The following is a 23,324-nucleotide window of genomic DNA, read 5'->3' on the forward strand; positions in this document are numbered from 1 at the left end:
CTCTGTGGTTAGCACGCGCGAAAAGACGAAAGTTACCTCCAACAACATCCAAGCGATTTCTGATCACTTGGGGTGATTGATTAGGACTATAGGCGGCGAGGTTCACAGTTGTGGTGTTACTGGGTTTACTTGTGGGTTAAATGCTCTGTACAGAGGTCCTATGGCGAATAAGCTGTTCCTGCTGCGGGTTAAATAAAATAAAAGAAGAAACTGCTCATGATTTTTTTAGGGGCTGGCAATTTCGCTCTGCTTTTTCCTCGTCGCCCACCACCGGGCAGTGATCCTCGTGCTGCTTTTAAGGACTGATATTTTAGAATGTGCTTTCTTCACCACAAGGTGGTAGTAGTCCAAGCAGTTTGTCAATATGCAGCATCATCTTACCGCGATTTGCTCAACTCGTAATTGATATTTAACGAGGTTCTAAAATAATAAATGCCACACTCTCAAAAAGGATGTGTTGGAAACAACACATTTTTAACACATCAATGTGTTTAGGTAAGGACAACACATTTTGTGTTATTTTTTGTGTTAAACCCATGTAACACAGTTACTGTGTTGATATTTTAACACACCTGTGTGTTATAGTTGACACAATTTGGTAATGGTTAACACAGTTACTGTGTTTATATTTTAACACACCTGTGTGTTATAGTTGACACAATTTGTGTCAATTTGGTTATTGTTACTTTCATTTGGTTATGGTTATGCTTTTGTCCAAAGCCACATACAAATACAAGACAATATAATACTTAAATTTAACAGGGAGCAAATTAAGATGTTTGTCAGACTATTAGAAGGATAATAGCAATAATAAACAACAATGTCAATTCAATCACAGCATAATGAAGTGCATGTTGTCGTTTTATTTATATTTTTAGTATATTTATGGATCTTAGCAGATAAGACAATTATGAAATTATTTAAACCAAATAGTGTGTGCAATAAAGATGAATTCCTGACAGCCTAATGTGAAATTATGTATTATTTATTACAAATATTGTACACATAAACATTACACAAGTTCATAACGAGGGTTTACAAAAATATCATTGTTAAAAAATATCAAATGTATTGGTCTAAAATCAATTAAATCTCTTATACTAATTAGTTTAAAGTCCTCTGTTCTCTGGACAGCAATTGCATGGAAATGGTTATGGAAAAACTTTGTAACAAGTATCCTTAAGAAAAACATTTTGATTTTCACTTTCTGGTGAAATGTGCATAACTTCTCAAACCGTTTTCCTTAAGAGGAATGGCAAGTTTGTCGTTTTCTGCAACAATGATGTATTGGGCGGAGGCGGAGGGATCTGCAATGCACACCAAGTGGGGCTGGCGATGTTCTACTGATCTATCAGGAGGATTGTTCAGCACACTGGAAATGCTGGTTCCAGTCTGTTATTTTAAAGAAAGAACAAGAACATAAACAAGTCATTAGACATGTGCAGGGTTTCAAACCATTTACAAATTGACAATACTCATTTTACATTATACCAGATATAACATTGCACCATAAAACATACAATATAGGCGTTCCGTACTATAAGCACACAAAATAAACATTTACTATAGGAGGGGCCTACCGGTTTTATATCCAAAAGGTAGCCCGAAGCTGACTTCACACTGCATTTGGTGTTCCCTTTGCCCCTGCCTGATGCAGTGGGGGGCAGCAGATGGACAAGCTTATGAAGAGCTCTGTAACATGAAACTATAAAAACAAACAAATTTAGTAAACTCTTACTTTCTTGTTAAAATCAATTGCATTCATTCACTGTAGCACAAAAGCTTAATAGAGATAATTCCTCCTACCATCAATCATGCTCAGGAACTGGTGGCAAGGCAGCTTCAGGTTCACTTGTGGACATTCCCTCCCATTTTCGGATGAACAGCAGCTTTTCCAGGAAACATCTTTCCAAATTCTGTGTCAAAGTACATAAATGGACAAAATACAGTAATTTGAAAAATTAGAATGATATCAGAGGGATTAAAGACAATTCATCCAACTTTCATTTTTTTTATTGTCCCAAAACAATATGCATATGTGGCATGTCCACAAAGCGTGTAAACTCTGCAAAAACCTCCAACGTTGGATGTCTAGCAGCAATCCACAACCTTGTAGCTGCAACAAAATAGATTATTATAAATTTGATTTCACACCATATTGTGAACACATAACTTATTTCAACTTCCATACTGTTTATTTTTTAAATCATTCAGCATTTCCAAAATAAGAACACACAATCTGGGTGACTAACGTTAGCGAACTGGTCAGAAACGAAATGTTACTTTAGGTTATTATCAAAATGGCAGCATTGATTACTGTTTCATTAATGCGTCACATTATTGCTTAAACTGCACCCCAAAAAAGCAAACTACACACTCTATAAACTATAAAAGATCATCATAACGTTGTGCATAGATGTAGAAGCTAGTTCAACACTGGGTCTACTAACTGCATGCAATATCGTTTCATCAAACCGTGTTCACTAACGTTAGTGTGGCGTTCGGAATGCAAATGTGTTTTCCCTTGGCAGCGTGGTAGCTTGTAAATGCATTAAGTTCATTCATCATCGTTAACTTGCTAGACTATTTGTGAACATGTTCTAATGTTATGTCGTGGAGCAGAAGAGATATAACTGCATAGGCCTAGCTTCTATAACAAAAACGACTACATTCACGTTACCTGACCTTATGTCTATTATGGCTTGTAACGTTAACCACCGATTGTTCAGAATAAAACGGTCACCGTTATCTATGCAAGTAAAAGTGAATCAGCTTCTAAATAAATAACGGTGGTTATCATGATTTATAGTAGTTATAGTAAGTTAGATAGTGTTGTAACTTATCGTAATTTTTAACGTAGATAGTAGTTTGTAGTTTTGACATCCTGAGCCATACCGTTAGCATTTCATACCTTGTTAGCGCTAGCTACAAGGTCATACCAGTTACCACAAACCTTGCTAACGTTAGCTGTCCATAGCTAAAACTTTAGCAGCTACCCAAAATGCGGATTTACCCACATAGTAATACGAGATGACGTAACGTTAGAATATTTTAGTTTCTACATGTATGCCAGTGTTTTTCAGAGTGTGTTAATGTAAGGTCAGGATTGACTTAACATGGACTAGCATAACGATTGCTAATCAATAACCTAACGTTAGCTGCTAGAGCTACTTGGCTAACAATCGATGCTGGACTTTATTATCATTTAACCTTTACAATATTGCAAGTTGCAACAGTCTTTAAAATAAACATAACAAATACGTCTGAAGACATGGGTCTACCTTACCTTTTATTCAGACATTTAATTCCACTCTATGTGCCACTTGCAACTTCTTCCAGTGCGCCAAAATGAATTGCTGAGAAAAGAACCTCTCCTCTCAGGGTAACGGCTCATCCAGGACACCAGGGATTGGCCAATAATTTAACACATTTTGTGTTGGGCAGTATATTCCAGTAATATAACACAGTAACAACACAAAATAACACAAATTGTGTTAAAATTGTGATAACACAAAAAATGTGTAATTATTTAACACATCATTTTTGAGAGTGCAGGGACAGGCTGGTTGACATTGTGCGTCAGTCATTAAAGAAATCGTAGTAGACCTACCTTATACAGTAGTGTATTTAGTTGCCCAGTGTGGGTCTTTTAGGTACTAAAGTATAGATGTGCCTATCTCCTGCTAAGAAAAGTATGGGTTACATAAAGATGTAAAGTCTAAAACTACGTGATAATGTTAGGATGAAGTCTCAGTAACTTAGTAATTAACTGTAAAAGTTATAAAGTAGGTTATAAGGTAATAAATAGAAACTAGGCATAAGCCTAAAAAAATCCCACAATAAATACAAAAAATAGTTTGACATAAGAAAGTGATTATTCTGGGACTGCTGCAGATTCCTCCCCCCCCCCCCTTTCCCTTGTTTAATTCCTCCCCAATTGGTCCCCTTTGGTCTCTGACATTTAACATGATCCCACATAAATCTTTAAGGCATGACATCAATTTCAAATAATTCAGCATAGAACAACCTTTTTGAGAAACATATTTGTTATTGTTTGAGGACGTGGCCCAGTTCCACTGCAACATGAAAATGCTGTTTTTGTCATCGACATCTGCCATGGATCGGCCACAGCCCGAGAGTGGCAGAGTTCACCGCCTTACAATAAACCAAAATCAGAGCTTCGCTAGTGGCTCTCTCTCCTAAGTACTTTGGAGTGTATTAATGATGTTTACATGGGAGTGTACTCCTGAGAGGGATTGCACAAGAAGCCCGTATATCAGGCCTGAAGCTTTTTCTACCACCAATTTGTTTGTCTCCGTGTAGCAGTGTTTAGCAAACATTGTTTTAGCAGTTAGTTAACATCAAAAAAGATCCGCCATTATGGATAGATTGGGTATGACGGATTTTGGACGGAAAGTAGCGACACTGAGAACGGCAGAGTGCTCACTGGGAGGTAGGGGAGGGCTTTCCCCCCCCTTTACAAAGTTGTTTTTATTGAGGGCGACTTCTGCATTCATCTGGGGAGAGGGGATAGTCAAATCTCTGGTCACTCACCTTCTGACCCTCTTTCCATTCTGGTTAATGTCATTGAGAGCAGTTGTTGTTCCTTAATTGCTAACACAAGTGAGGTGTTCAGATGTCTTAAGAGTGACCAAGTGAGGGTAATTACCATCAGTTCTATTAAGAGTTGTTTCTTTTCAGTCAACGTAAGTACCCAAAAGTATCCAAGATAGAATATATCGATATTATATGCATGGGTTACACAGTGTCAGTCAAAGCATTATTTGTTCAACATAAGACACAAGGGTTATAGAGGCAGAGAGGAGAAAGCTTGGCTGTTCGTTCTTGCAGTGGACAGCAGATGGCCCAAGTACGATGGCAGGTCCCCACAAGTGGAGCTGGGCCGATAAAAATCTAGCGGCGGCTTATGGTGTGTTTTCTTCCCCAAAGCCATTTGAGAATGATGGCTCCGTTTTCTCCGGCCCAGGCTCTTAAGTGTGGCACATTTAGAGGCCCTGGAAATGATCCTGCCAGGTTCCCACTCATACGTGCTCGTTCCTCCGAGTTAGCCAAGCGGATGCTCTACGCAGCTCTTAATGCCTCAACGGCAGGCGGAGTATCGGGAGTTTAACACTGCTGGAGCATGCTGGCTGGGGAGATGACAAAACATTACTAGGCAAATAAAAAACCTCCATGGGCAACTCTCATGGCCAAGCTGGTCAGTCACAGTGGATGTGCAGGTGAAGGTGGAACTGCCCCTACAATACAAAAAGGGCAACCAATCTGCAGTGCTCTGGGTCTCTGTACAGAGTTGATCTGTGAATTTACCAGTGTTATGTCTCATGTGATTGTTGGTTAGGCTTCTCCTTTTCTTTCTTTCTTTCTTTCTTTCTTTCTTTCTTTCTTTCTTTCTTTCTTTCTTCTGTTCTTTGTTTCTTTGTTTCTTTTTTCGGTCCTATAGGAATTATTGGTCCCGAGGAAAGGGCAAGTGGGACTGTAATTTGAATGTCAGAGCACTGAAAACGCTGTCTGCATAGTGTCATGTGTATAATGAACTCATGGTCACTGAGCGTGGGGTGGTAATCACAGATGTGAGTGGCCTGCACGATCCTCCATCCAACTGGGGAGGGGGGTAAAGCCCTGTGGTCTTATTAACCAATCCCCGGTGGTGCGGCCAAACATGCGGGGCGAGGTTCGTCCTAATTATAGAGGAATGTCAGAGCGGCGCTTTGTCTCTGTGTGACCACCAGGCAAGGTGAGGTGATGCAAACGTTACTGTAACGGCACGCACAATTCGTTCCACCGCCCCGGTCGTCCACACCACTGGCTCATGTGCATGTGCATTCCTCCTGGTTGAAGACTGTGGTTTGTGATAGCACGTCTTTGTGCCGGTCGTACACAGATTGCGGAGGATGGAGGAGACGGACAGACGCAGAGTCAGACAGACAGGAGACAGATGCAGTGCTTTCCCTTCCTTCTATCCAGAAATCCATCGAGCGGCTTTGTCATTCCTGAGGTTTTTTTCCCTTTTCATACTCCATGATGAAAACATTTGGAATCAGTCACTGCTTTTTGCAAAAAAAACTTTTGGATTGTACCATCTGAGTGGATTAACCACTCTGTCATAAAGCACCCCCCCCCCCTGCTTTTTCCTCTCTCCACTGAAGTAAGAGCAACTGGGAGATTTGTCTGTCATAAGGAAAACACAAGAGACACTGTTTTCATGGTGGCATGTTTCTTTAACCTTTGACAAGCCTGAAAAGCCAGGCTACAGAACAACACTTCATCCTTCACTTTTTCTGCCCATCAAGGAAATGAGTGTAGTGACTGGGAGAAGCCCACCCAAATAACGAAACATTCAAGTGCCCCAATGTGGGACAAGATTGCTGCAAACTACCCACGCAGAACAGAGCACCTGAACTGGCAGCCAACGTTTCCAGAACAAAACAAAACGTTATTATAATAATACCCTGAGTTTGGCATTGGGCGTATTTGAAAAACCTTGATCCTGTGTGTCGACTGTCTGTTAAATAGAACACCATCATAATATTATGACTATAAACTGTCAACTTTATATCCGATTGAAAATATCAGTCTCAGAAAAGTACAGGATGGAAAAACAAGACTTTTTGGACACTGAAAGACTTTCCTGAAATTCAAGATGCAGCACTTGAGGTTTGGGTTTGACACATGATTCGGTTCGGGTCTGTCACATGATTCACACTTAAATATGAATGGGCCAGCGATCTTTTAAAGAAACAGAACTGAAAATGATTATGCCAACCACTTAACAGCGATACAACTTTTTAATACAAGCTGTTAATGTTTGATTGTTTTGGCCGTGCCTCTGCACTTCAGAGATGTCTTATTCAAGTTAATGACACAAAGTTAAAAACATATTGTGGACATTTTTAAACCCTCCCTTTAATGGTCAGGTGGCAGGAGGGATAGAAAGTCAGACAAATACTCAAAAGCGCATCCACATCCATTAAGTGTTAATATGAAATTACAATTTACAAATTACCATTTCTCCCAAAATGTAATTTTGTCTTAAATAGTCTATCTCAGGATTCTTTTTTAATTTTTTAATCTTTTTAAAAATATCATTGGAGATATTTTTCACATCCAAAGATATGATCTGCATTGAGGCAGGCAGATAGAGCCCACAAAGAACAAATCAGTGATATATGTAATCTGTAACCTATGTTCAGTAAATTGGGTACACTGAGAAACAGAGAGAAATTCATAGGCATCAAACTGATAGCACAGACAGCTGTGTTGGATGGTGTACAACATGGCATTTAGATAACAAAAAACAGAGGCATGCACAAGGTTTTGAAACTTATGTCACAGTGATTTCCTCAGTTTAGAGAGCATGGAAGCATGGCCTTAGGAGTGTTTCGTGAGGCTACAATTCAGTCTCGATAAACCTTTACGCTGAAATAGTCTGCACCGACTGTGCCTGGAAATATGCACATATTTTATTTGATCCTTGGGTAAATGTAACATATATGACATGCTGCACTAAATACAGATTTCAAATAGCACTGAGGTCATAACAGCGAGGATGCTGATATAGCGTCTGTAAACTCTCCGTGACCCCTGGCATTCGTGAAGTGTTGTGAAGTGGTTCACACTGCCGTGTGATCAAATCCTCGGGATGTGAATAAACACCTATAATCTTACTTTTTTTGTCCTCCTTTTTTTGGGACTCGGTAAACAGAGCGGGTCTGGCAACAGATGCTACAAATTTAGACTCGGAACTCACAAATGCAAACATCTGGTCTGTTACCCGTACGTACGAACGCGGCCATTCTCTGTGTAAGCAACCCCGGAGTGCATAAGGAAGTACTTGGGCAATAACTTCAGGATAATGTCAAGAGTGTCCCCAAATGCAGCCACTTTTTAACTGCGGGGGCCCCCCGAGTCATTGAAGATGACTGTTTAAATAATGCTCTGTTTGTATCACTTTACTGAGAGCTTTGTGGTTCCGTCGGCAGGCGGTGAATTACCATCCTCTAACTATGGTCACGCCGCCTTATATCTTTGCTTAGGCAAGCAACATTACCTTTTTGTCTTTTACTCCTCCTCTTTAAACAGCTCGTTAAATTAAATGACTTTAAGGTGGCATTGCAACTGCAACCACCATTGGTGAGACTTCGGCTACTGCATCAGCCACTACCATAATAGGAAATGCAAACTCCAAGTGGGTTTACAACAGTAGTGTTATCATTATCATCAGTGGCAACAATATATGTTTGCCAGTTTTTGCTCCGAATGAGATGCATATAAATTGCATTCAGCTGCTGCAGGGTCTCTCTCAGGCACAATTACTCTGTTTACATGTGGTAGTATGGGACGGAAATTGCTTTTGAAAGCATCCCTTTTTTGACTAGGGTATGTTTTTTTTTTTTTGCCATGCATAAGCCACGTGTTTACAGGGCATTTAAGGGGAAATTCAATGCGCCACACATCACCAAGTTGCTTGGATGGCCACACAAAAGGCCCATTTCCAGCAAAGCCAACACAAGCTCTCGTATAGTCTACCTGAGGAGAGATGACTTCTCTGACAGGCATTATTGTGGAAGAGTACACACACACACACACACACACACAGGGAGTGAAAGAACATGGTGGAGCCTAATGAGGTGCTAAAGTCATTTCTAGGCTTAGAAAGTAAACAAATATGTAACTATGTAAACAAAACAAGAGAATGAATAAGTGACAAAAACACTTAAAAACACTTAAGTTTGCTTCACTGACTCAGTGTCAGATATTGAATCATTGTCAAAAATAACAAGAATAAACAGAACCCATTGAGGTTTATAATACGTTTGGAGTTATAAATCACAAGCTTGCGTGTTAGTTGATCAGGACCCAGATGTCAGTTTGGATCAGTGAAGTAGCCTTCTGAAACATAACGGTTTTGTTTCAAGTCTCTGTCTCTACCTTTTTTCCCTCTGTCCACCAGATTACCCCAAGAGCTTGTCCTTCCTGTCGGGCCGGTGTAATAGATATCATCTAAATCATTAGAGTTCATTCTGTGCTTTGTGCCACCCTTAGGCTGTGCTCTCTGCGACCCCCAGGGGTCAAGCGGCAGAGAGCTCCCTGACCCCGGGCACTTCCTCTCGGTATTAACAGGCTAGTTATATCGTCAAAAGCCCTGATATAGACCACGGCTTCCTTTTTCTAAAAAGAAGGGGGGAAAAAATCGGTCAATCAGGGCAATGCGTCTGACAAGGTCTCTCCAGGCCTGGCTCTCTCCGCTTAGCCCAGGACGGCCGAGGGAGGCACTGAAGCTTTTTATGTGGCTTATTGGGAGCGTAATGACAACACACAGAGGAAGCGCGGGTCCCTCTGACAGAAATTATGTGGTCGCCCCCCCCCCCCCCAAAAAAAAAAAAAAAACACTGAAGTTCCACTCATCTATCCCCCACCTCCACACTGCCTCTGCATTCTACCCCCTCCTGGCGTGTGGAGGATGGTCCCTGGCCGTTTACGTTAGAAGAGTAAATGCGGTACAGCTCTGTTAGATACATTCCGGTGTGATACGAGACAGACTTCGGCGACTGACAGGGATTATTCTGTCCTTAATTTCAGGCCGTTTAAAAGCAAGCGTTTAAAAGGGAGTATTTTACCCAGTGGTTACCACAAATATTCTCTTGCTTATGCAGTCAATCTAAATAATTATGTGAGATCTAAGACTGGCAATGTAGGGGAAGTTTTTTCTTTTCATTTAAATGAGCTAACTGCCTCCATTTGTTTTGAAGTTACCAAGTTACCATAGCAAAAATGTAAATTGATGTTATTTTTATTTTTTAACTGAGATTTCTCTAATTAACATCCCATGACTACGTTTTAAAACATATACAAATCTAGAAAATGTGAAATTGTGTTGTGGTTGTAATGGTGTTTTGGTCATTTATCAGTCTCAGAGAAAAGAGCCCTTCAAATCCAAATAATCACAATAATTAAGCTTAAAGGTCTGCACAGGGCAAGGCCCATGTGTTTCCTATAAGCCAATTGCCTTATGAAATATGCCTTTGAGTGTCTGTGTGTGTTTGCCTGCAAGCACATTGTGTGCGTCTGTGTGTGTGTCTGTGTGCGTGTGCGTGTGTGCACCCATTTGAGCACAGGTCTTCCAATGGAGCACCTTTGCCCTGTGCAGACCTTTTCCAAAACCAGACGGGGTGCATGGGTAAAATCACTCATGCCATGTACCCCCCACCACCCCACATCCCTCAGCTTCAACAAGAGGTGCAAGGTGCCTACCCCACTGCTCCTATTACCCCCCTCCCCTCCAACCTTCTCCACAACACATGCCCACACACACACACACACACTCGACTGCCCTCTCACCCTGTGAAGTGTAAATAATTGCCGCTCTCTTTCTTTAAGCAGCACTGGAGGGCTGGGGGGAAGTCTCGGAGTGCATCTCATGCACTCTATCTTTACAAATGTTGCATTTGGCTAAATAACCAGAAAAACACACATTTTTCACAATTAAGGAAATAAGACTGTGGTTGCAAAAAGTCCCCTTTGGATTGCACTAATATGTGGAAGAAATGCATTACACAAACAAGAAATAAATGAAAGCCGGATTAATTCTTCAGTACATGGGCTCACTTGGGCACCGACAACAGGCACTGGACCTGGTGCCCACTGCTGGTTTAAACATACTGTAGATAGCCACTCATGATGAACCTGAATTATTTTAGACTAGAGCAACGGGTCATGTAATATGTGCAGTTGAATGAAGGTCAATTGAAACAAGTTATATCAAATTAGTTAATTATGGATGTGTGAGAACCAATCAGATGCAGTTTATTAGATGTTCAGAATGTTGAATGGTTTGCATCTTACTAAAACATTTACATTAAGGATAGAGCAGTGGTGCATTACACATGGAGAAAACAGACTCAAGGGATTACACAAAGTGTCTCAGCACCTTGTGAGAGCACATGGGTCAACATTAAGATCCACTTATTTTTACAAGTTCAAATCTCCACTAATTCTTTTCTCAAAAGCTGGCAGCTTTACTATTACTTATGCTTAGCACTCAAACCACAAACCCTCTGTTGACAGACCCAGCACTTTGCCGTGTGTGTGTGTGTGTGTGTGTGTGTGTGTGTATAGTCTGCGGCGTTCATCCCTCCCGCCCGCCCACCATATCGCCTCTTTAATCAAGAGCGCCTCCGCGGGCGATTGTGAGGCTGAAATGGTGCGTGACCGCGGCACGGATGGCAGCGCTTCGAGGACAGATGCGGGCGCTTCCTAGCTCCTATTGTGCTGTAATGGCCGCTCGCTCGCAAGCGCCGTGGCCGCCGCCACCAAGGTGAGGTGACGGACGGACCTCTAATTACCGTCTGCGCTGCTCAAACACTCGATGATAAGTGGCAGGGACAACAGCACCTCAATCCTCACCAAGCATCTGCCCCGTCAAGAGCTAAGCAAACATATGGGATCGCTGAGCTCACTGGTAATGGTGTGGGTGTGGGTGTGTGTGTGTGTGTGATTGTGTGTGGGGTGACGGTGCTCAGTGACAGCCGACACAATGAATGCTTTCTACAGGGATGCATGGCTGCGAACCATGTTGATGGCCTCTGGTCCAACACCCCCACCACCACTGCCACCTCCCTATCTCTGCCATGGGTGGCTGGATAAAAGCCACTTTTCATCGTTTCAGTTAGGCGATTTATCATTTTTCTGTGTTTCTGGTTCTGGTGTTCCGTTTTCTGGTTGAATGAGATAGCACAGTAGTTAAGGGGATACAACCTATACAGTGAATAGACTGTGTACTTGTATAAACCCATGTATAAATAATATTTAGGGGGGAAGATGATGAAATGACGATTTGTTTAGCTGACTGAGTGACTGAGCAAGTCTTTTAAGTGAGAAAACATCAACTACTGTAGAAATAGCACAAAGTAAACAAAGTCAACACAATAACAATGCAAAAAAAGTTAGAAAGTAATTATCTTTTTTTCTGGTCTTGGAGGAGCAATACTAAATCCATGTGGAGCTGAAGGAAATGCCTCCAGCCTGGCCCGGCCAAGCTCGCAATTATGGATCTGTTCTCCACAGCGCCGTGTGAGTAAATAAACAATACCAACCCAGAGAATAATGATCTGGCTGCTTTTGTCTTTGAGCTCCATGTGGATGACACACGGAACCCGCATGCTGTGAATTCCTACCCATACCCTCAGAATGGAGTGCCCCCCACCCCACCCCACCCCCCCAACCCCATCCATTCCTGCACTATAAATATACCACAGCAATCAAATAAAACAAATGAACTGTCAGGACACAAGTATTTACAAGCATGGCAGAATTCAAGCAATTATAAGTAAATTTGTTGCATTTCAGAGTAAGTGGTAGCAGATAGTGCTTGAGGAGGAGAGTGTGTATGTGTGAGTGTGCGTGTGTATGTGTGTGCAACAGTGTGTGTGGGAGAGAGAAAGAGAGAGAGAGAGGAGTTAGTGAGTGAAAGAGAGTGAGGATGTGTGTGTGTTGCCAGTGGAGTGTGGCGTGTAGGGGTCTTTAAGGACTGGCAGAGTTGAGTTGCCAGAAGCAGGGCGCTTTGGTCTCACTCGGCCTCCTTTAGTCTGTGTCACGTTTAGAAAACAAAGAGCCCTATCCATGCACAAGTCAAACCGCTTCTCACCACAGAGAGCAATGAGGAGAGGGAGGGAGGGAAGAGAGAGGGGAGGGAGAGAAAGAGAACAAGAGAGAGAGGCATGACAGACACCCAAAGGGCTATTACAAATGACCATTAGGGCGTCAAGGCACATTTGCTACCCTGTTATTTAGTCATGTTTCAAAATATACTCACCCCATTTTAACATTTTTTTTTTTTTTTTTTTGAAGGTTTTTGTTTCTCGGGCTCCTTTTTGTGTTTGGCCCTCTCCCTTGCACTATAAAAGTTCTATCTGTACTGAGCTGAACTGTCCTCTGCTGTGCTATTGTTGAGTTGTTTATAGAAATACTTGGGCCAACATCAATCCATCAAAGTATGGTGTACAATGTGTTTGGCTGAGGAAAAGCGATGAGAAGTTTTCAGCAGCATTCTCTGCCGTCAGTGGAGGACCAGAAATAGATAGAAATAAGCGCGGGTGTATTTTTAAAAAAGAGAGATAACAATAAAATGGCAGCCTGTAGCTGCTACCTCAGAGTGGGAGTTTTTTTTGTGTGGCTAACACGTTACTCACCACATTCGCATGAATTAGAGAGAGTCATTCTTTGGTTACAATGCTCTACGGCCATGCTAAACGGCTTTGTCTTGAGCAGTCTGCAATTATAATGTATTTTTAGGGAGTCTAAAAACATTCTTGATCTGGCTGGAGGCTGACCTATTGGAGTGAGACGTTTTGTTTAATGTTACTATGGGGATGACGGGAGCAAGCAAAAGCATTAAAATCACAAGACAACGTTTTTTTCCTTTTTTCCCTTTCTTACTTTTCCCTTCGTGAAGTTGGGCTGTTCAGCTAAGTGAACAAGGGGAACTCTCCAATTAAAAGAACTAAAGGTAACACACACCCACACCCACACCCACCCACACCCACACGCACACGCACACACGCACGCACGCACGCACGCACGCACGCACGCACGCACGCACGCACGCACACACACACACACACACACACACACACACACACACACACACACACACACACACACACACACACACCCTCCCCTTACACCCCCTTCACCGGGCCGCAGTGGGACAATAAGCGAATGACAGATAAGGAATGATTTGCTCAGAGCAAAACCTTCAAAATAAACAAACCATTAGGACGCGTTACCGGCGATCCGGCGGAGGGGGAGGCCGGCAGGCAGGCAGGGCTGTTTCAGCCATGCCCCAATTCAGGTGAATTACAGGCAAATGTGTCCGGCTGGCACGGGCGCAGCTGTGATAATACTGAGAAGGGGGCCTGTTCAGTGCCCCGGGCCCACCGACCAACCCGCCTGCACAGTGTCCAGACCATTGGCCTGCTTCGACAGGGGAACAAGCAGGCAGAGCGAGGGGGTCTGGTTTACAACGCGACACCTCGCCAAGTAGTCACACACACATGCACCTATGTGGACTGAATGTGTGTGTGTGTGTGGGGGGGGGGGGGGGATTGGGGGCGGTTCAGACAACCCACAGGTTTTTTTGCTGAGTAGGGTTCTGTGTTTGGAAAGACAAAGAGAGGAAGAAAGAGAGGGAGAGAGGAGGGTGGGAGGGTGGGCAGGAGGAGAAAAAAGGCTGCTGTGTTTTCTTTTACGGGGCAAAGAGTGTTTATTTTCTGTTTCTTTGGTTTCAAAGCGTGGGCACCAGACTAGAGAGGAAACCAGAATAATTAAAGTTAAAGTGGCGTGATTGAGTGCTGTTTTCCCTGCATGTGGCACAAACATTTTCGACGCGGACTCCGCTCCGGTAATGGCATCTAGGGGCCTGCTGATGATCACAGAGCGGGGACAATGCCTCACGCCAGCGGCGCAAAAATCCCATTTCTAACGTCGGATTTTATGGGGGCAGGAGAGAGGCACACCACACTGATTTGGTGGGACTCGGTTGTACTCTCTGTGCGCTGCGTCTGTGCCTAGGAATGTCCGTGGTATGACTTTGAGATGCTATATCTACTCTCTTTGGCACGATACTGCAGTGGCTCAGGGTCACAAACAAGGTCAAAGTATGGTAGTACAGTCAGAACTCTATGGTCCTTAAAGGTAAATGGGAAACATAATTGTACAGGTGTACAATACTGTAAATAGTTTTGAATGTAAAGTGTCTGTGTAATGTAAATAACTCTTTGGCTGTTTTCCATAGCATGTCTAACCTGTAGTAGTTAGTTCCCAGTGTCCAGCACTTTATGCTACTTGCTGCGCGGAAGCCCACATGTTGGAAGAGGTGTGTGCTAACGTTTGGCAAGTCTCTACCAAAAGGAAATGAGAAAACCACCACACACCTCCCTCATACGCTCTCATCAAACCATTAGATGGCTTGCTTCTGTTACTTGGATTAAGAAAGTACACCAAATTATGATTCCATCTTGAAAATACTTGAGCATATTCGCACACACACACAGGATGGTTGGACGGACACACACACACACCCACTGAAGCACTCTTAAATCATTCAAATGTGAACCTATGTCTTTGATTGCAGGCTGCACTCATTCATTCATCTTTCTCTATTAGCTTTTGAAGTGAAATAGTTCAGCTTGTCCAAACACAGACTCAGAGTACACACACATTGAAAAGATTAATCTATTTCTAAAAACCACACCTGTAAAACTTCTTAAGCTCTATAATGTCTTGATATAGACAGTTAAGGTTTCAATTTCTATTACATGTCCAGAGATTATGCACTTAATATTCAATTAGTGAATACAATATACTTACATTTGTACATATTCGTAATATACAGGTATTTGGAGTTTAAGTTAGGGATAGAAACATGGGAAGTTTGTGGTATATTATTACTCATTACATACACTGTAGTAATGGTCGTAGAATTTGGAAGGAGTAGAATCAACCACCATAGGATCAATCATCATTTACAGAACTGAACAGATGCACTTTATGTTTGTCATTAGTTTAACCGTTATGGAGCAATGGATCAATATGGGGCAATATTTCATTTGGCTCCTCATGTGTTAATAGGCTTCCTAATCAGAATTTGACATAGAGCATAAACTCTACATTCTGCTGTTTGTATTTCTATGGTAGGAATAAATAACATAAAGTAGGGTCACAGTCACTGTTGTCATGGCCATTTAAAGCTTCAGCTTTACACAACGTGTGTCAACAATTTTACAGAGTAAAGAAACTTACCCATTGGAACCGTAATACAGAGCAAGTGCCTGACTACTAGTGCAAATCACTAAATATGTGTATGAATATATGTTTTTGTAAGGCATTATGCCTTACAAAAACATATATTCATACACATATTTAGTGATTTTTTTGGAGGGGTTCTCATACCTAGTAATTAGAGCAATAGTCATATGCCTATTATATTTCATGTATGCTTTTACTTGTGCCATGAAGGGATGTTCAAAGCCACCACAGGAAACTCCTTAGTCCCAAAGCATGAGTCTCTATGTGAGGACATGGCTGCTATATGAACATGAGCTGCATGGTATATATGTATGGTGATTATATATGGATATAATTTATATATATATATCGTATTATGATATATGTCCAACTGGGCCAACATGGAAATTAATTGAGTTATGCATATGGAAATTAACACTTTCACACTTTCAAGAAAGCTGGAATGAAGTAAGCAAAAGCAGTGTGTGGTGTGTGTGTGTGTGTGCGCGTGCACATATATGGAGGGTAGAGCAATGACACGCTCTTGAGCACTTGATTGCAGGCATCTTGAACAGATCTGGCCTCACCACAGGTCTCTCTCTCTCTCTCTCTCTCTCTCTCTCTCTCTCTCTCTCCTTCCCGCAGTCCCTTAGTCCCTCCACCCCCTTCCTCTCTCTCTCCCTCTCCCTCTCTCTCCCTCCCTCTCTCTCTCTCTCCAGTGATTACAGATGGGGTGGGGGGCTGTCATTAGCGTAAGCTCTCACACAGACCCACACACACACACAAACACACACACACACCCACACACACACAGAGAGACCCACACGTGCGCGGGGGCATCGCATGAATGACCACACTGAGTCCTGGGCTTGATCAAGCGGCGGTGCTGGCCGCGGCGGGTGTAAGGAAATACCCCGGTGGGCCTATCAGGCCCCATTAGACAGACCAGGGCCAGCCCAGGGAAAACCAGCTGGTGCAGCAACACTCACAAGCTCTGTTGACCTCCCCAAGTCAAATCACCCCCCCCCCACACACACACACACACACCCATGCAAATACCGTTTCGTATTTAACGGTCATTTTCATATTTCACAAATACTCTGTGTGACGAGAATTAATCGAGGACGTGGACACTGGCTGACACACAGTGACCCAATGGAAGTGCCCTTGAAAGAGTCAATGAAGGAGCTATTTATAAAATGTTAATAAGTCCACAGTAGAGCCTTTAAAAGATTAAGTAGGGGTGGAAAAAACATATTTAGACCTACATCATTGTTAACAAAAGTAAGAAAAAAAAGAAAACACCATGCTTATTTACCCAGATAAATAATAGTGGGATAAGTAAACTTCACTGGACTGCTGTTTTGGAGTTGAGGCTAAACATGTGTTCACCAAGTCCAAGTCCTGGCACTTGAAGCCATCTGACAGGTGCGTGGTGGTCCTCCTGCGGTCCTCCACCTCGCAAAAGCCGAGCCGTGCAATCGGAGACTGTTTGTAAACAGTCTGTCCTTTCTCAAAAAAGGGCCCTGGAGATTTGAAGAGGAAAGTCAAATAGCTGCAAAACGGCTCAATTTGGCACCGATCCCTGCGCTGTACGCATGAGTGATCTTAATTGCGGTGGGACTCGACAGTCACTCTGCTATCTCTGGGCATACCTTCGCCTAATGACAACTCTTGAGCGAAACAAAAAACCTCTCCCGCCCTTGTTTACTTGAACAGTGTGGTGATTGCACTGAAAAAGCTGGAATTCAAACACCAATAATTGGAACTTTCTTTTTTCTCCGGTAATTGACATTAGACATTACATTTATTATAAAATTGATGGGTAATTTGTTAGGATTAGCCACCCTACGGACTGGGTTTAATTGGGTGTAACATGATCATTTAGAAAGAGAGAGAGAGAATAAAAGAAACAAAGACAGAAAGATGTGGTCAAATAGCTTACTTTTCCTGGCATACAAGACTACATACTTGTAACATTGAAGAACGGTAATTGTTGCTGTAAACAGCGACATTGTAGTTTCTGTTATGCTGCCTTCCTCTTGGCAACCTGGTTACTATGTTGCTGTGTACAGTAAAATCAACCTCGCAGCCTATTTAATGCCAAAAGCAACAGCTATTGGCATGGCCTTCCTGGCAATGAGAAATGTGCAAATATACACTGATGTTTCATGTGAAAGAAAGTTACAAATTAAAAATGGTTGTTAGTTGATTTCATTGTAGTTCACATAATGAGCACTACCAAAGGATAATTTACAGGTGTAGTAGCCAGCACTCTACATTTGCCAAATTTCAGATAAACCTACATAGCTAAAACCTAGATAGTGAATTACGGATACTACCATTCATGTTTCAAATTGACATCTAAGAGGCCATCCCATCACAGTGTAATGAAGTGATTTGTCAATTGTGTGTGTGTGTTGTGTGTGTATGCCTGTGTGTGCGCCTGTGTGTCTGTGAGACAAAGTGATAGAGAAGGTGTATGCAGGCGTACAGTATATGTGTGTGCGTGATAGGTGCACTGGAGACAAGGCACACACAAGCACAGACACAAAGTGAACTGGCTCCATCTGTCATCAAGGATGTTTTATGAGTTTGCTTCCATCTTCTCTGACAGCCGCTGTCACCGCTGTGTGTGTATGTGTGTGTGTGTGCCATCACCACCCACCACCACTCCCAGACACTTTCCGTTGTCAGTGTTAGCAGTGTTAAAGTGTTAGGTCTCTACCAGCAGGATGTGGCCCACAACCCCCTCATCCATATGCAAGTCAAATACATGGAAGCACCACCGCAATATACACCAAGTCCATACTAATACACAAGTCCAAAATAGTTTGTTTACCTTTGGCACTCTGCAAATCTGGACTGCTGTAGGTACATATGTAGTAATAAGCCATGCCAAGATGCCCAAGTCTAAATTTTGCTATAGATGTAGATATATAAAAAATATATTTAATAACAGGATGTTTATTATTTATATTGTTATAGCTTATGCTCTATATTCACATGTGAGTATAAATTATATAATACATTCTATGTAATTGTTTCAATAGTTACAGTTCAAAGGTAGGCTATCTTCCTTGATAAATGGGATCACTCCTGTCTTTTTTCTTCTTTTAAAACACTTTAAACAAAGAGAGAAACTGACAGAGAGAGAGAGAGAGAGAGATGAGAGCTACACTAGTCAAGTTAGCAACCCCTGGCCTCTAAGAGCTCCCGGGACCACCCCCTGGGAAGAGTGGGGAGTGTGTGTGTGTGTGTGTGTGTGTTTGTTGGGTGTGATAAATTGGCTGCATGCTTGAACCCAAAGGTTGGCAAATTAACAGTTAATTAGCAGTTGATAAATGGCAGCTCTGCTGTGGGGCTCAGCTGCCGCGGCCCTCTTCCTCCTATCTCACCCAGGCAAGTGTTTATGTGCTGGGAACAAGTGTCGGCCCAGACTGTTATGTCTGTATTCTGTCACATGGTGGGATTGCTCTCAGATGTGCCCTCCCCCCTGAAATGCACTACCACACACACACACACACACACACACACACTCACGTTTAGACACGTGCAAAAACTGCAGAAAGACACACACAGACACACACACACACACACACACACACACACACAAGTATACACACATGCAGGATTCACTCACATTTATTCGCTCACATAAGCAATTGCACGCTCTTAAAGTCACATACATGCACACAACTGTATGTAGAGATACAAATAAGTTTTGCACAGGCAGATGCACACATACAATCACAGTTACACACCCTCACTTCCTGAACTGTACACAAGAACACAAACAAGCACCCCAGCACAACATACAAGCATTAAAAATCCACACACATACATAATGAAAGTAGTACCGGTACACTCATCAACATTCAAAACATAGGAAAGCAATGCTCAGCTACATAAAGGCTCCATTAAACACACACACACACACACACTTAGCCATGATCTCTGCACCCATTTACCTCTTTGGGAAGACCTGCTGCCCCTCCGCGTCTTCCCAGACACACTCATCAACGCCGCTGACACTGATGGAGGCTGGGCCGTCTTCTTTACGAGCTGATTTAGGAAAACATGTTTGCCGTGTTTGGCGTAATACTTCAGCGACACACACAAACACACCCCCAGTGTTACACAACGGGTAATATATTTGTCCGGTCCCGGCGCAAGGCACAAAACCAGAGCAGAGTAAACTCGTTCGTTTGAGCCGAGCGCCCACGTCTGAAAATAAATACGCTCGGCGCAGTTTTGTGACCCGTAATTGATGTGGCACTTGCATCCGTCCGCTGTTATTTAATGCTTTTTTAATTAAAAATGTTGTAATTTGCTCCGTGCCGACCAGCCAAGAGAGAAAAGAAGTTTACTCCCCCTAATGGCACATGCATCACACAGTGTTTTCAGTGTGCTGACGGCCAGTTTGAATGAATATTCACTTTGTTAGTGTTGTCTTCTTGTGAATGTGACATATGATTAAGTGGCAAAGAGAAAGGAAGGGGTGTGTGTGTGTGTGTGTGTGGTGTGTGTATGGTGTGTGAGGGTCATATTCAGGGAGGGTGTGTGTGTGGATAGGAGGGTTGTATTTGGGCAGCATATGTGTGTGTGTGTGTGTGTGCGCGTGCGTGTGTGTGTGTGTGTGGAGGGGTTGGGGTCATGTCCCGTACCTCTTCAGAGACTCATTCATGTTTCAGCAGCAAGCAGGAGGCCCACGCAGGCCAGAGGAAACGGGAGCATGTACGTACATTAATTACTGTACACGCCGAGCGAGGGCCGCAAGTAATAATGTGTTGCAGTATGCCGACTGACAGGCCCGGCAGTCCAGCCCTTCACCGGCAACCCGACACTGTGAACACAGTTCATTTGGTTTTGTAAAGAGCAACAGATGCATGGCTCCACGGATGAGTGACATGAAACTCACCAAGCGTGATATGCACGGTCGCGATATCCTGAAAGGTAAGACCTTTCGAGGAGCACAATACAGCGCTGGGAATGATGTGGGGATGCACGCTCTGGTTTCGTACTGTAGGTGCTTCATGGCCGTGGGTTGAGAGATTGAAGTCTTTGGGGGTGATTGTGGGATGGACTTTTCCGGCTCCGTAGCCGTCTCGTCCGTCTGGCTCGATGGAGAATCGTTCAGGCTGTGGCCAAAGGTGGGGCTGACTGCATCCCAAAATTAGACACCTGACGGAAGACAGCCGACTCCGGATACAGATCCGGTCAAAGTCATGGGCAGTCAGGCCCAGATTAGGGCCAGATTTGTAATGGAGTCAGCTGCAATCTGGGTTTTTACCTTTGACTTCTATATGTTCAGGGGATCATCTTGTTAGGGAAAGACCCACGCTTTCTGGAACTCTCTTTAAGCCAATACTCATTTATTTAGGTTGTGGAGGAGGATATGAGAGCCCTTTTCAAGGCCCTACACTAGACCTTATTCCATGGAGCTAGCATGGTACCAGTGACAAAGTTAATGGGGGAGATAGGTATGCCAGAGAGCTAGTGCCTTGTTGTTTTGATACTGAGAACACTGGAAAACTTACTTTACTAGCATGACGGCCATTTGTGGTAAGAGCTACATCCAAATGAGTCAGATATTGGACATTGGAAGTACTTTGAGGGTATCTAAACAGGTGCCTATACAATGTTATATAAGTTAATCTACTGTATTCATTCATTCATTCATTCATTCATTCATTCATTCATTTAGACCACGCTCTTCTGGCGTACACATTTGAAAGGCTTACACCTTTCTCCACCATTTGTAATATGCTCTGGTTGACTTGTGACTCATTTTGATTAAAATCATCTGCCACATAAATGAAAAACAGCAATGTAAATACTGCAGACACAGATTTCAGGAACATCAAGGTAACATGTTCATTTGGTTTGGCCCCACAAATAACGATGACATGTATGCCAACACTGTAATTAACTTGCTTTGTGTCGAGGCCTCTGTTAGATTTCCTTTTAAATGGAAAATGATAAGTTCTGAATTCGTTTATAGTACATTCATATTCGGAATAATATAATTGTCGATTTCAAGAACTCGAGTTGGGCAGATAACGAGGAGCTCTCTTGACTAGTCTGTCCTCCCTCCACACTGACTGGGCCCTGCTGTGGGCAGAGCTTTGCCAGGGACCTGTGAGGAGGGGAGAGAGAGAGAGAGAGAGAGAGAGAGAGAGAGAGAGAGAGAGAAGAAAAACAGCCTGTGGTGCCTGCATTCATTCCAGATGCTGGCCAGCCCCGGTTCCCTTCACCAGCTGCCTTGGCCCGGCCGGGGGACTCGCTGTTGGTTTAGAGTTGGGCGCATGAGAATATGAGGTCTGTCGTGAACACCCGGAGAAACACTGCCCGCAGTGCCAGGGTTGCCACGCTTGGAGGACTTCGATCTGAATGCCAGACCTTTGAATGTTTGTGTTCTTTTCCCATCTGAAAAGGAAACAATTTTGCTTTAAAGGGGAAAATCGGAGTGGCATACATTTCCGCTCAAATAAAGAAAATCCTCCCCATACTTGAAGAGAGAGAGAGAGAAAAAAAAAGAAACATTTGTAACCATTCCGGTTTGTTTCCACCGTGTCTGTAGTCATTAAACGGGGGGCTCCCCTTTTTTCGTCCTGGGGGGTGGGGCGCAGGCATTTGGTGCCTGAGCTAATGAAGTGCAATGTCAGGAATGAGGAATCTGAACTGATCCCCTTCACCCCATCATCAGTTTGTCACCCCGCATTTGCTCTGGCCGGAGTTAAATTTAGAAAGCAGACGAACAGGAAGGCGGAAAACCTCCGGGCCGCGTTGGAGCGCGTGGCACAGGCCAAACAGACCCTGACAGATGCATAAGCTTCGTTTAACCCCCCCCCCCCTCTCCCCCCAAATGCAATCGCGCCAAATCAAAGCAGCTGGGCTGTCTCTGAAATGGCCAAATTACTGTAATCAACACTGTTTCACTAGCTTCAGGCAGCTGGGTGCAGAAACGACGTACCAACTGAACAGAGCTCCACTCTGCTGCTGTGGAGGTGGGTGGTGGACTTGGCTTTTCAAAGTCCCAGAACCGCACTCCCAAATAATGATTTGGACTTTATAAGTCCTCTCAGGCTTCTGCCAGACATGGTAAGAATGTAACAAGTCTTTAAAATACAGGCCAGGAGAGGACACACAGTGCCCTAGCATACATTGTGGACAAATGGTCAGTCTCACTGTTGTTCTGCCTCAAAGTGCTATTGATCGAGCTAACCGCAGCAATGCTTTTCAACCTTTAAATAGTTTACTTTTGAGAAAAACAGTGGGAAAGGGGGCGACATGTACAATGGAACAAAAGTTGTTCTAGTTAAGTAGGAATACTGCACAAGGACAAAAGACAGACGCAAAGAGGGAAATCGCTTAATTAGCTGGGTTTTGGCTGCCGGGCCTCAGCTGTTGTATGTGTCGCAACTTGGCAATTCCAGTCTCAACAACACAGCTCTAATCCGCAAATTTCCATTCACTCATGTTGCAGCTATTCAGCTTAGTGACCTGCGCTGAAAGCT

General features: G+C 43.2%; 1 long non-coding RNA gene across 1 annotated transcript; it reads right to left on the reverse strand.

Annotated features, from left to right (window-relative positions):
- Positions 1–969: 969 nt before the first annotated feature.
- Positions 970–3,349, reverse strand: LOC143103916 (uncharacterized). The gene is made up of 4 exons (XR_012982963.1): positions 3,287–3,349; positions 1,807–1,916; positions 1,581–1,705; positions 970–1,392 (listed from the first exon to the last, which is right to left on the reverse strand). It is a non-coding gene; the product is annotated as an uncharacterized LOC143103916 (long non-coding RNA).
- Between the last annotated feature and the right edge of the window lie 19,975 nt (positions 3,350–23,324).

Source organism: Alosa pseudoharengus, unplaced genomic scaffold (genome assembly GCF_046254945.1).
Source record: "Alosa pseudoharengus isolate Yale_2024_CS ecotype anadromous, Long Island Sound unplaced genomic scaffold, YU_APseudo_1.1 YU_APseudo_1.1_scf_5, whole genome shotgun sequence".
Lineage (NCBI taxonomy): Eukaryota > Metazoa > Chordata > Actinopteri > Clupeiformes > Clupeidae > Alosa > Alosa pseudoharengus.